The sequence below is a fragment of the Emydura macquarii genome, unplaced genomic scaffold (genome assembly GCF_026122565.2).
Source record: "Emydura macquarii macquarii isolate MOO-44397 ecotype Brisbane River unplaced genomic scaffold, CSIRO-AGI_Emac_v2 contig_212, whole genome shotgun sequence".
In the NCBI taxonomy this organism is placed as follows: Eukaryota; Metazoa; Chordata; order Testudines; family Chelidae; genus Emydura; species Emydura macquarii.
This window is the reverse complement of record NW_027130349.1, coordinates 9,898,789-9,912,020: the sequence shown is the minus strand read 5'-3', so window position 1 is coordinate 9,912,020 and position 13,232 is coordinate 9,898,789. Positions and strand designations below refer to the sequence as shown.

Below are 13,232 nucleotides of genomic sequence, written 5' to 3'. Positions count from 1 at the left end.
TGGCTGCTTCTCTTTCTCTGTTCCTGGTTGCTTTTGGGTGCTTCTGCTCACCGACACATATACTACCATCAGACAATGCGCAGGGCATGTACACACTGACGGTGGCAAATACATCGCCGTCTGATCGATCTATCCAGATCAATTGAGTGACAATGAAGATCTGGAAGTCGATTCAACTAAACCACATGCTCAAAAGGTATAGCACTGCATTGATGGGAACACATTTCCCGTCGGCGCAGGGCAGTGGAGATGGCGCACTAAAGGGAAGCTAGGAAGTCAATGGGACTTGCATAGCTTGCGTAACTCCTGTTAACTGCCACTGAATTTTCCGGTAAGTGTGTACTAAGCCTCAGTGAAATCCCTTTGCCCACATAGCACTGTATAATTAGTCTTGCATGTGTCCTGTGCTTTGTGTGGTGGCTCCTATTGTTTTCAGGAGACTTTTCTTCAAAAAACAAGGTTACTTGCTTTTTACGTTTATTCTGACCAGGCCCACCAACTTCAGTGAAACTTCACTCAAACCCCATCACAGCATTACCATGCAGTTGACAAACATGCAAGTGCACAACAGATCGTGCAAGAACATTGCTAATACTGGGTTTCGCTATTAATTTTCACAAAGGGCCAAGTCTCAAGACTTTGCAGAACTGAGCCCCAAAATCACATTCACAGCTCTCTTCAGCAAACTGCTCTTGTTAAATAACCATATTGGCTGGACTTGATTATTTTATTACAAAACACAAAGTATGTCCATGCTGCACATTTACTAGTATGCTTTGAACTATATCACAAATACTGTAACTAATATTTGTTATCAAGACCTTTCTTCTCCCAATCAAAAATACATTTTGTCTTGATTTTTTGATTCTTTGGAATTGCCTCCTTGGTTGGATACAGATGATCCCAGATACCTGAATTCATCTACTTGACTGTTAACTTGACTGTTCATTGCAATGGCTGCTTGCATCTTGTTTTTGTTAATCATATTAACATGCAGGTGTTTTGTTTTTGCCTCATTCATAGATAGTTCATATCCCTCCCTAAATGTTTTAACAGACTCCAACATTTGTTGTAGTACATTGGTGGTTGTAGCAAAGAGCGTCACGTCATCACCATGTCTGAGGTCAGTTAAGAGTTGTGCACCAGTGGAAATCTCAGCTCCATTTGCTTTGTCAAAACCTTCCAGGGCTTGTTTCACAATAAATTCTGTATACATGTTGAAAATGCTTGGGGAGAAAATACACTCGTTTCACATCCTGTCCACTGGAAAATCACTCGCTGTCAAGTGCGGCTGTTTGGATCAGGGACTGTTGTTGACAATAGAGACTTGTACTGAGTTCAATGAGATGCTGTACAATCCCCATGTCTGCCAGTATTGTCGAAAGACGGCCATTTTGGATGCTTTTGAGTAGTCAATGATACACAGGATCAATGTGTGATTATACTTCCTGCATTTTTCAATGATGTGATGAATGTTCATGATTTGATCATGTGTGACTCATCCCTCTCTGAAACCAGCTTGTTTTGGTTGTAGTTCTGTTTCTATCATTTGCTTCATCTGATCCTGGATTATGTAGAGCATGAGATATCTGGGTGATAATCAGATTGTTACTATGCTCTGATATGTCTCCATTCTGTGTTTAATCATCCAGCTAATTTCATCATTCATACATCATTACAAATTGTCCACATGAGATCCATATCACAGTCACCATTCGCTCTTAACAATTCTGCTGGTATGTATTTACCCCTGATGCCTTTCCAGACTTCATTTTCATAACAGAACACACCATTTCCGCTTGCAGCATTGACGGCTCCAGCTCTGTACTCCCTTTTCTGTTGTCCTGTATGGTAAGTAGCTCTGATGAGGCAGACACAGTCATTTCTCTACCAGTGTTTGATATCATGACCTTCAATGAGGACTCTGCCACCATGCTATTTTATAATGTTTGACTGCAAGGAAAGCTTTTTGGTAAGAAGTCTGACTACTGTGAACATAGCTTTTGTATTATTACTGTCCTTGTAATTCTCAAATTTTGCACATTCTGCCATCATATATTCCCCTAAATGCGAGAGCTCATAAAAGCCAGTTCCAGTAACGGCACTGGGCAGAGTAGGTAGAGAAGGGGCATGGTCATGGTGTCCATGCATTTCAGTGCAACTGGCTTCACGTGAGATAAAAGTTGACACTGAAGCTTTCCAAAAGACAGTGCATCTGCCACCCATTGCTTCCCAAAGCTCTGGGAGGCATCAAATCTGAGGTAAACACAGAAACTCTGGCAGCTCCCACACTGGATGGTGAACCTCTGCACCACATACAGCTTGTGGATGTGCATTACAGACACAGCATAGTAACATGTGTGCGTTTGTATGCAACTGTAGACATGAAAAAGATTAGAAAAAGTGGGCTAATGTGCAGGCTGAATCACAGTCTAGTCACACTATATAATGTGGGATTGAAAGGCCTTTGCCAGCAGCTCACACTTAGTCAGACTCTTTATTTACAACACATACAGGATACAGTTACAACTGCAACAACTCTAGTAAGTCTAGAGAACAGATGAGGTTTAAATAATTCAACAAGCAAAGGAGGAGACTAGGTAAAACCCACATGAGCTTGTGCACTGGAGGTTGTTAAAAAATTGTCTTGGCTCTAGAACCACCAGCTAGCTTTCAGAAGAAAGGAGAAATATGAAAAGATTAAACAGACAATAAATGGTGCTAAAATAACATTAAGGGACAAATTTTCCATCGTCCTCAATACAGCCTCTAATATTGTCCATGCAAATGTGGTAATTGTACACCTAATTACTGTATTTGCATGCAGAAATACTTGTTTGCAAGTGCAAGATTATCTAGGTACCTATTTCTCATACTTTAGATCATTCTAAGGCAGCTATCCCCTTAGTGTTGAAACACTGTTATTATTACCATTAGCTAGTAACTGAGGAAATAATTTAGCCCTAACAGTCTTAAACACTGAAAAGCAGGGTGCTTCATCCCTAATTCACCCCTATGTGACTCTAAGGTTTGATATAGTTTTACTACATGATCCTTTGTACTTCTCAACTGCTGGTCCTCACTACTGGGTGGTGAGTAGGGGCCAATAGTATTATTTTCCATGAGTTTGCCTCTTAAGTGTGATAGACTTGGTTTGTGATGACCTGCACACACATGGTTGGGAGTCCCTGTGACAGATTTAAAAATGTTATTTTGTTTACAAAAATCAATTACAGCGGCCATTGATCCTTAACCATTAACTTCTTGACTTTACTTTTAATTCTGGATATTGCAGTTGTAACTTTCACTGCACTATATATCAGGTAAGGGCCTAAGCTTTAGAATTTGCAATATATTAACTACAGATCACATTTCATGATTCATATCAAATACCCTGAATTACATTAGTAAGCATTATGCTCAGTAGTGTTTGAAGGATCGGCCTGAAAGAATGTAAAACAATCAAAAAGGAATTTTAAAGACATCTAATTAAAAAAATTCTTTGGTGAGGACTTATTGTAAAATATTTCCACAGAGTAGGAAACAACTCTGACACTGTTGCAATAAAAATCTTGGGCCAGATTCTCAGATAATGTAGAGTGTCATAGTGACATTGACTTTAATGGATCCAATATGAATACACCCAAAATGTCCTTAATTGTGCTATTAATTACAACTACACATCAGATTACAAATGAAAGAAGTTTAAAAGCCAATTTACTTCTCACCATTTATCAGATTATTACAAATGGAAGAAGTTTAAAAACTAATGTACTTCTCACTCTTTTCGCTGCTATCCAACAGCTTTGGGTTTGTCATAGAACAATTTTTAACCCTCAGCCTATCTTTTTCACGGTGTCTTGTAATTTATGGCATATTGGGTCACTGTGAAGGAATGAAAACTTGGTTGGAAAGTTTTTTAAGCAAATAAACAAACAGATATGATTAATAAACATATGAGCGTATAACTATTTTATGTTACATAAATACACTTGTAGGAATTACAAAGTACTTTGGAAAGAGTCCCAGATCAGCTGAGTAAAATATACAGTGCTTGTGCTGGTAATACTACTTAACAAAAACAATGTAGATGTGATGTCTAGAAGAATTACTTCATGCAATCCGCTCCTGCTTTTGCCTAAAGAAAAACAATCTAACAGCTAACATGGCAACTGCAAAAGAATGAATTACTAGCTCTTTATCTTTCTGTATTTCTAAGTACTTTATATAGACCTTATCCCCAAAGTATCAAATCATTTTACATGCCAAAAAGTCAAGATAGAAAACACAAATAGCTCAGCCATATAAAGATACAGGTTGAAATCCTGACTCTATTGAAGTCAATAGGAGTTTTTCTATTGACTTCAGTGGGGCCAGGATTTCATCCATGGTCTATATAAAAACAATCACATTAGAATCAATGTTAATAACTGAAATATTTGTGATAAACAGGAAACAATTAGAGCTGACTTGCTTATGCTCCTAAATGTCAGATTTTTAGGTTTTATTAAAAGTAATTTAATTTAGAATGAAATAAAGTAAGTAACAACTAACCTCATCTGCCACTCAAGCCATCATTAATTGACATATTTTTTGTAGGCATTAGGGCAGAGATGAGTCTTGAGGCGATATTTAAAGGAAATAGGTGTATAGGAATAGGTGTAATGGGAATAGGAAAAGGTGGTGGTAGACACACAAGTTCAGGGAGGGTGTTCCATTGATAACGCAGGCACAGAGATGATAGTGCAAGAAGTTGTCAAATGGGTGGTTGGGGCTGATATCACTGACAGAGTGACGGTGGGTGGAGTGACACACTAGGAGACAAAGCCAGTTAAGCAGGGAGGAGCAGAGATGATGATTGAATTTGAGGTGGGGAAACAGGGGAATCAAGAAAAATGGAATATAAGGTTGTAGAGTTCTAACAAGGAACACTCCCTTTTTCCTATGTGTATAAACTATCATGAGAATCAGACTTCCCTTACTGTGTGTTTTAGTTTTCAACAGAGGTGTGAAGAAAAAGATGAGAAACAAGCATTTTTTACATTTTGGCTATACAGTTCTCATAAACTGGGAAATATCAAAATATATCAAAATAAATTATAGTCTGTGATGTTAAAGTGATTACTCAGCCTGTGCAAAGTATACCATAAGAATAGCTTCTGTGTGTGGGCTTGTCAAGGCAACGCCCTAAATTCCCAAACATTATTTTTCTAATTTGGGATTGAATCATTCATACTGAGATTCTCAGTATGAAATGGGCTTGATTTAAACAGCAACGGTTTCAGCAATGGTTCCAAACCACTTGGATTCCAGTGTGGGCTGGAACTACTTGGCCATATTACCCTTCTTCATAACATCCATAAAAAGGACAAAATCACAGTAAGCAAAATATTTTAAATGTGAACATAGGAAACCATATACAAAAGGGTGATCCACAGCCCCCCAGTTTCATTCAGCTACCTTAATAGTAGTCACATCCCACAAACTGTTGGCTGGATATTTTTTCTACTTATTTTCTTTAAAGGTCTACCAAAACCATTTCATACTGAAGGGCTCTGAAGAATGCTGCAGTCTGCAGCAAGCCAGTTACTTCAAAGCAAGCTATTTGTCCTGCCTCCAGATTCTTTGAAAGTTCTGTGGCTGGAGGGAATGCTAATCTTTATAAAAAGGGTCACTGAGAGTCTGATCTTGCAATCCTTTTGTCATGTGAGCAGTCCTAACTCATAGAAGTAGCCCTATATAATGTGACAGGGGCTACCGGAGGGTAGTAGAAAGCCGCTAGGTTAGCCCAAGAAAGACCAAAGCCCTGTTCCTCTAGCAGCTGCCCAAGATTTCCTTCAGGCTGATTAGGGCCAGCTGAGGCCAAGGTCAGATGAAACCAGTTAGGGTCAGCGAGGTCAGGATCAGCTGAGACCAATTAAGGGCTGCCTGGGAGCAGATAAAAGCTCCCTGCCAGCCAGGCAAGGGTCTCCTGGAGTTTGGGGGTTTGGCATTTAGGGAGAGTTTGGAGAGTGTGGAGAACCAGGAAGGAGCCAGAGAAATGCAGGGGGTTTGGCCGTTGGAGTGGTCACTTAGCCCCGACGGAAACCAGAGTAGGGAAGCAGCCTAGAGAGAAGGTTTATACAGAGCCTTATAGCAGCAGCCAGCCACTGCTGTCAGACAGGGTCTCTGGGCTGGTGTCCGATGAAGAGGGTGGGCTCGGACACCCCCTACCCCACCGTAGAATCTAAGATCCTGAGGGCACTGCTCAGCCAGCGAAGGCCCAAAGGGATACTGGGCAGAAGCAAGGCGGCTGCCATCTTAAGGCTGGAGGGAGCCCTGGGCGGCCATTTTGTGCCCACCGCACCAAAAGACGCGCTCGACCCACAGGAGCAGGAAGGCCACCTTACCACAATAGTTAACAGAACTATTCTCATGAGAACACATTGTGTCTTTAGGGTGCAATCTCGCCTTTGTACAATAAAACAAGGTTCACAATATGACAGCTGGGCCCTCACTTCACTTCAGTGTGTTCTTATATCTCACTGACTGGCGATGCAGACTCCTTGCCCCTTATATACCCGTGAGGGCATAGCTGACAACATTGTAGGAGATTCAAGGAAAATGTAGTTCTCAGAAAGTTTGATAGGTTCCAGAACATTCTAGGAGGTTAGTGAAAAATGAATCCACATATGGAATACCTGAAACATTTTACTTCAAACATTCTATTTTCCTTTTTGTCCCTAACAACAAAAACAGCATCCCAAGCCTAGTATCCTCCAAACCCAACACCCCAGGCAGTCGCCTGTGTCTCCTGCCCCTAAATCCGGCCCTGCAAGGTTACATAGCAATTCTGTCATAGAACTAGGATTAAAGTACAAGAGTTCCTGGCTTGAAATGACTAGTTTGATTTAAAAGTGCTGTGGACCATGGAATAGAGCTCTTTATGCTTCTAGATTATTGCCTGGCTGGAGCTTCTAACTGAGCTTTGTCAACCCACCGCTTATACTTGACTAGATGTTCTATAAAAATAATTAATATCACTATACAAACATAGTAGATCATGTCCAAAAGCACAAATGTATACTGACTGGTAAAATTAAGCTGTTGTTGCTCTCTCTATCATCACAAATCCATGTTTTTCTTTCCATTCTTGTCTAGATAAGCGCCATGATGCATGGTAGGGGTGAAAATTCTCATGGTGATCATCCATCTTTTAGTGATCATATCAGCTCGGTGACTATGCAGGCACTCTATGAATGTTACAAATCTGTAATGCTATCCTCCCACGAGGACACCGTATTGTTTATCCATGTCTTTGTTATAATACACCTTGACTGAACTCTTACAATGCTCTCCCTTTGGAGAATTTCTAGTCAGGGGCTATATTTTACATCAGTTACAACTGATTCAAAATGCCTCTGCCAGGATTTTTAAAACAGACTAACACATCTTCCTCTATTTCACTCAAACTGAGGTTACCTCACTGAATTCCTGTAAAATATTAGGTCGATTATCAGTTTTGTTGCATACATTTTAGACATTTAGCTTAGAGCCTCACAATCAATGGGAATAGGTGCTTCAATGCCTTTGAGGATCTGGATCCTACCTCTTTTATTTCATCTAGCTTTGCTGTAGTCCACAATTTGCTGTTGATGGGTCAATACCTGTTCCTGGAATCCCAGACAGGACTGTAGACTATTTTTTGAAAAAATTAAAAAGTGCCTAAGTAACTTAGGAGGCAAAGTCATTTTCAAAATTTCAAAAGTGACTTAGGCACTTCGAAGCCTAAGGCTCACCTGTGGTGTTCAGTGATCACCAGTGCGTAAGGCACTTACATGAGATCTAATTTATTCTGTATCTGGTTCTACCTTGTTGTGCATAACAAGAGATCCTCAGTGCCTTGCCCAGACTCTGTGTCTTGGAAGCTCAGCTCCTAAAGGCACTGACCCCTATAGAGCAGCGCCAAGAGTCAATAAGACTTATGTGCCTACGTAATGTTGAAAATGGGATGTAAGCTCCTAAAATCTCTTGGCCACTTTGGAAAATTTTACCCTAAAGCTTTAAACTAATGCATGCATTCTATTTGAAATTCCTATTCTGTGGACATTAAGCTCGCCTAGTTTACTGCTATTTTCATATCTCAATTCAAGCCTTATCTTTCAAAACTTGCCTTTGATTAGCACAGCTGTTATTTATTCTTTTACTTGGCTGGAATTTCTGCAAGGGCTCTGCAGAGTAAGCCTGTTTATATTACATTGTGCTGTTAATCTTTTTTTTTTTTTTTTTTTTTTGTAAGAAGTACAATGTTCTAAGGCGCAGATTATTATATCTATATGAAAACATAACTTAGATCAGAACAAAATAACAGGGGAAGGAATATTTTCATAATCTTCCATGAGCCTTATGAAGAAGTCTAGATAACATGTATAGGGACACCTTTCATAAGATATAACTCAGGGGACCAACAGAAATTGGTTGCTTAATGGCAGCAGTCTTTAGAATAAAGATGGAGCAGAACTATATTGATATATTCAATATAGTTAGGAATCATTTTGAGTGTATATGTATGTCTCAAAACAGAAGGTTGTCTCGTAACTAAGTTCTTTTGCATAGGTTTTCCAAAATAATTGACAAATTTTTACATGGTTCTAAAACAAAAGCAGAGGCTTTCTAATACAGGACAATTAAAATGTTTGAACATAATGGCCGGATCCTTAGATTTCGTAAATGGGCATAGCAACATTAATCATAAGCTGACCTAATATTTTATTCAAACAACATATCGTTAAACACCAGAGAATATCTACAAATCTGTACCCCCTCCCCCCCAACAAGGTGGCAAAGGAAGCCTACTTTTCTTCTCCATAGAGGCAGCAAGGCTAAGCCACACAAAATTTCACTGAACCATAAATCACTTTGAAAACTCGAACTACCTCCATACAGCCCCAGAGCACAGCAACTCCTGTTACAAAGAAGTATAATCTTAAATGTCCTTCTGGGATGTGAAATGTGTTATATATAAGACACAGGAAGTAAATGTTCTGTTTACTTGGCACTGGCAAGGCCTGAGCTGAAGTAAAGTGTCCAGTTATGGGCACCACACTTTCAGAAAGATCTGAACAAATTGGAGCCAGTCCAGAGGATAGCAACAAAATTGACAAGAGGTTTGGAAGGTAAGGGGTGGGACATGATAACAGTCTTCAAATATGTCAAAAGTTATTATAAAGATGATGGTGATCAATTGTTCTCCATGTACACTGAAGTAAACATAACAATTAATAGACTTAGTTTTCAGCAAGAGAAACTTGTTAGATATTAGGGAAAAATTTTCTAACTATAAGGATGGTTGAAGGTTTTAAAGAAGAGATTAGACAAACACCTCTCAGGGATGATCTAAGGATATTTAATTCTGCCTCAGCATAGGGGGATGGACTAAATGACCAACTGAGGTGGCTTCCAGCTCTACATTTCCAGGATTCTGTGATTTCAGCAAAGATCACCAACATCTGTGATGGCTTCATAGACCATTGAAAGGAAGCCTAGAACGTAACCAGAAGAAAAAAAGTCCTTTCTTTCTAAGAATTCATCACATTCATACATGCAATAGTCATGGAAGCACTGATGGCATCAGAAACACCACTGGTGACTGACCCCGGCAGATGTTCCTGGCAGTGAGCCCATGGATCCCCTAATAACAAATCTTCAACACCTCCTTTGATGTGGGGAATCTACTACTCATCTTAAAACATGCAATAGTCTGAGCCGTATGAAGGTAACCATTGCTCAGCAGAGACATCACAAAGTTCTAGGCAATATCTAATCTCCCTCCCTTTTCTAAACAACTTAATGAAGACATTATTTAGTGAAAGTCAGCTGTTCCTATGCTGTCAGCTGCTTGGATCTCTAACAGTCAAACATCAGGTCTGGGCAAAGTACAAAGAAAGTATCTGCTGCTGCGACTTCCTGGCCATAGACAACTGAAATACATTTGTTCTCATTCTGTTTGAACTCTCTGCAGTATTGGATACCATGGAAGGCGCTGGCCTCCAGTGGTTTCCCGGTAACCTGCCAGGTTTGGAGCCAGGCCCTATGGCTATTCATTGGCACAACCTTTTCCGCAGACAGAATAATAGGGGAAGAACTCTTTAAGGAGCTCCCCATAAAGTACCTACCATGAATATTTCTGTGAGAGGTGATGATTCAGGCTCAGAGAATTTTGTTAAAAGGGCATTTTGGAGAAGGGATGGTTGTGTTGACCATTTTAATATGTTCATGTACACCTGTGGGCATTACAGCTCTTAAAAGAAACTTCTCCAGTGGTTCCAAAGCTTGTTCTTAAAGAGAAATAGTACCAGAATTTTGCAAGTTAGCCAATCAGTGTGATAGAAATCAAAAGGAATATTGAAATAAAAGGGGTGTGTGTGTGAGGCCATGACAAAGGGGAAGAATGGGTATATTATTTATATACTTAATTTTATAAATATATTTCTGAATTCTTTTTTATTTTTAAATATATTAGTTCATAAAAGGCATATGTCATCTGAGTTACATTTCAGCAGAATAATGAGATTCACAGTCATAAGGACATATGATAGGTTATAGCTCCCTTGAAAATTTCAAATTGTATTAATGATACACTTCTTTTTCTAACTCATCTTCAACTTATTTTTCTGAATTTTCACCTAGATGTTATCAGACCTAAATTCTATTAGGTTAAAAGATTCCTTTAGAGAATACTCTGCAATATTTGAAAATGCCTGGCTTCCAAGTACTCAGAGCTGAACCACATTTTAGATAAGTTCTGATTCAATGAATATTTGAAAATTGTAGATCTGGATAATGCATCTGTGAATTTAAAATGTGTTACTTCTCATCTAGCTGTGTAACTCGTGATATTGTGGTCCATTCAAGACTCAGGGCCTAATTCTGCTTTCACTTACACTGGTGTAAATAAGGAATAACTTCACTACAATTAATAAGTGTGAAACTGGTGTACATGAGATCAAAATCAGGTCATAATGTTCATAAATACCTCAATATCATGTATGTACTATATATAAAATGTAAAATTCAAGAAAGTGACTTTCTGATACAAAATCAGGTGAAATACAAAAACAATTAAAATTTTGTGTAATTTTATGTGAAGCAAAAATTCTACCCCCTCTAAGATAAATCAGGATGCAGTTACTGAAACTTGTATTGTAGGAGAAAACAATGATTAAAGTGTGTCTTAAACAATACAGTAATAGAAACTACATGAAATATTAATAGGATCTTTAAAAGTTTCATGACATTAGATCTTCAAGTATTTTTGTTTTTCTTCACATTGAATCAACACTTTTGGAAATACAAAAAAACCCAAAACATTTATGCCCATCTTGCATTTCACTTAAAACGTATCCAATTGTTTTTCTACAGTGGATTATTTTGTCCCCCTTTCCCTTCCTGTATAGCTGGAAAATTCCACTAGTTATATCTTTGACAGCTTTCTCGGTGTCCTGTCATTTCTTGTTTAAGGAAAACAAGAGAAGAGGGAACAGGACCGGAAAGGTTGAAAAATTATTTATTTAGTAAAGTTTGTAAACCTTACCTTGGAGCCGAATAAAGTCTTACTGATGATATCCTTAAAAGAATAGAGCAAAATATCTTTGAAACCAACTTTTGTCATGCCTTCGGTGGCAGTAAATCCTTTCCCAGTTTACGGTCACAAACATGCATATTCTGAAAGCTATCTGAAAACATTGTGATAGGATAAAGCCTTAGTCCTCTACTCATACAAGGACTAGAGAAACAAAGAGAAGTGGAGTTTCTGGCCCGTATGGGAAACAGAATCACACTGCTCAGTAGCTATTTAAAGAGTTGATGCCTTCAGGATAAATGCTCATAGTGTGTTTTCCTGTTTGTGTCAGAACTAAAACCTTTCATCCATTTCCTAAGAGGAGAAATAAAAGCATAATCTGCTGCTAGTAGCTCCGTGATTCATAAGAGCCCCTGTGGTGTGAGTGAAATGGAAAGGCAGGGCTAATTTATTTGTTTTGCACTGAAAGGATGTAAGGCATTTCCCATTAACATTATTTTTAAAAAAATCATAAATAAGTGACCATATCTAAAGTAATGAAGAGTTCTATCTGTATTGATATTGTAACCCCACCCAGTCCAAAACTTCAGTGCACAATGCCAACTAGAAAAGTGAGCCAAAACACGGATTACAGGAAACTCTAACATTTATGTGAAAGCCTTTCTGCTTCGGGAAAGTCTTCAAATGAGTATATCAGCCAAATACATAGAAGACGATGAAGCTTTTAGAGAACATGCAACAAGTTTCACATTAAGAAAACAATAGAGTTGGGCTTGTATCACAACATTTGCATCCAGATCCAAAACTTCTGAAGTTTGTGCATGACTGGATCTGGATTTTGGCTTGAGTCCATCTCTAGAAAATACACTATGGAAACAATTCCTTACTGCAGTCTCACCCAAAGGAGGCCTAATAAATAGCTTTTCAGAAAGGTAAGTGTTCCAAACGTTCAAACATATTGAAAAAAACAAACAAACAGCTTTAGTAGTCTATTCAATTATCTAAACATGTCTGTCTAAGACATGTTTCCTCTATCCTTTCCATCCCCAAGTTATAGGAGGAAGAGCTAAAACTCTGGTTACAGTCTCATGTGACATCTCTATTCAGGACCTCCAGAGACCTTGCTAAAGTCATTCAACAAAGTAAGGAAGAGTTTTTTATTTCTAATGTAAAAACCAACCCAGTTCAAACAGAAAAAATTAAAGAAATACAAGAAAAATATTTCTGAGATGGCCATTATGCATCTGCAGGGGCGGGAAAGGGAAAAAAACAAATGAGATTTTGTTTTGTAATTCATCTTTAAGCTCAAATTGTTTTCTTGTAAATTTTTATACAGGAAATCAAAACTCTTTCTTAGTCTCATCTCACAAAATTTTGTTTTTGTCACCTTTAGATTTCATAAATTCTTTTGGACTTTAATGACTATTGTCCATCGAATTAAGAATGCAGATTGCTTATCACTGTTTGCGATCATGGACTTGCTAGTCATGCCTTTAAAGGATGAGCTAAAGGGAACTGGATGGCTAAGGAGATTGGCAATGGGCTTTCATGCTATGAATCCAGCTTGCGTTAGTAATGACAGAAAATCATTACCATCTGAGAGCTGTTTGCTGATTTGTATGAACTAATGTAGTGGTCTCAATCCATTCCCATCTAGACAGATGCCCACTTT

The 13,232-nt window shown here is 38.5% G+C and overlaps 1 protein-coding gene across 3 annotated transcripts in view; it reads right to left on the bottom strand.

Annotated features, from left to right (window-relative positions):
* Positions 1-13,232, bottom strand: part of ARHGAP28 (Rho GTPase activating protein 28) — a 93,038-nt gene that overhangs the window by 51,838 nt on the left and 27,968 nt on the right. The window contains exon 1 of one of the 3 annotated variants that reach the window (XM_067547582.1): positions 11,573-11,654. The exons of the other annotated variants lie outside the window; for them this stretch is intronic. The gene's annotated coding sequence lies outside the window, so the exon portion shown is untranslated. Of the gene's footprint in view, positions 1-11,572; positions 11,655-13,232 lie in introns of those variants that run through there. 3 annotated transcript variants of the gene reach the window in all.